Source organism: Tachysurus fulvidraco, chromosome 15, assembly GCF_022655615.1.
Source record: "Tachysurus fulvidraco isolate hzauxx_2018 chromosome 15, HZAU_PFXX_2.0, whole genome shotgun sequence".
In the NCBI taxonomy this organism is placed as follows: Eukaryota; Metazoa; Chordata; class Actinopteri; order Siluriformes; family Bagridae; genus Tachysurus; species Tachysurus fulvidraco.
Window position 1 is genome coordinate 23,546,755 of NC_062532.1, and position 1,006 is coordinate 23,547,760.

The 1,006-nt window shown below is 41.8% G+C and overlaps 2 pseudogenes; both read left to right on the forward strand.

Moving 5' to 3' along the window:
• LOC125138626 overlaps positions 1-35 on the forward strand; it is a 5,753-nt pseudogene extending 5,718 nt beyond the window's left edge.
• A 391-nt stretch (positions 36-426) lies between these two features.
• LOC125138627 overlaps positions 427-1,006 on the forward strand; it is a 17,722-nt pseudogene continuing 17,142 nt past the window's right edge.

Sequence of the window (1,006 nt, forward strand, 5' to 3'; positions counted from 1 at the left end):
CTTCAGTCAGTCAGGAGCGACGTTCCAGCAGCTGAAGCTTTTCCTCCGACTGACTCCTGCACACGAGCGAATGACCGCGTCGTCGTCGTTCGTTCACTTTGAGCACACGTTCGGTTTGTTCACACTGAACGTTTTTGCACTAATAAAGGTTCTGTTAAATCTTCCTAAACAACGCGGTCTTATCTGCCGTGACGCTACGCTCGAGATCATCCATCAAATAAGACTTCACAATGTTGGCCCTCAGTCCACACTGAATGTAGTAGACACTGACTCTTGTCCATCAGATCTGCTCTTGAACCAGGGATGATTGACCGCTCTATATGTATGTCCAGTACTTAACGAGAGCCCCGCCCCTTTCTTTCTTTATTGAGTACTGTTTTAATTTAAACGTGTCGTTTCCTTCCCTTTCTGACAACGTACCAGAAAATGGTTTGTGTCGAAACTCCCGTAAAAGGAAGTGGGCGTGTCAGTGTGGGCGTGGCCTTAGTGACAGAGTCCGAGTCAGGTTTACCTTCGTTTCAGCTGTCTAACGAATGTAACGGCTTTCTTTCTTTTCTTTTTTCCCCATCTTTTTTATTTTCCTGGGAGAACAGTGTCAGAATTCATTTAGAATTCCTTGTGAATAAACCTGAATAAGGAAGCGTTAGAGATTTATTAGTAGACCTGAGAACAAGAGGAACATAAGAAAAGTTTATATTTTATATTCTATACTATATACATTTCTTGTGCATTATGATGCTCCTGGCTTAACATTTGGCTTCGAATTTTGTGGCTTTTTTCCTTTTTGTTTGTAAAATTTGTCATTCCTTGGTTCGTGTGTGTGTGTGTGTGTGTGTGTGTGTGTGTGTGTGTGTAACAGAGCCTTAAGGAATGCCTTGTTCTATGGGTCTGTAATATAAGATAAATATCATTGAGTGACTTTATTTGTCCCACATGTATGTAGTGATATAAAATAATCTCCACACTGATCGTGTGCCGCTGTTCCTCCACGCTGTACAGTGTTCTA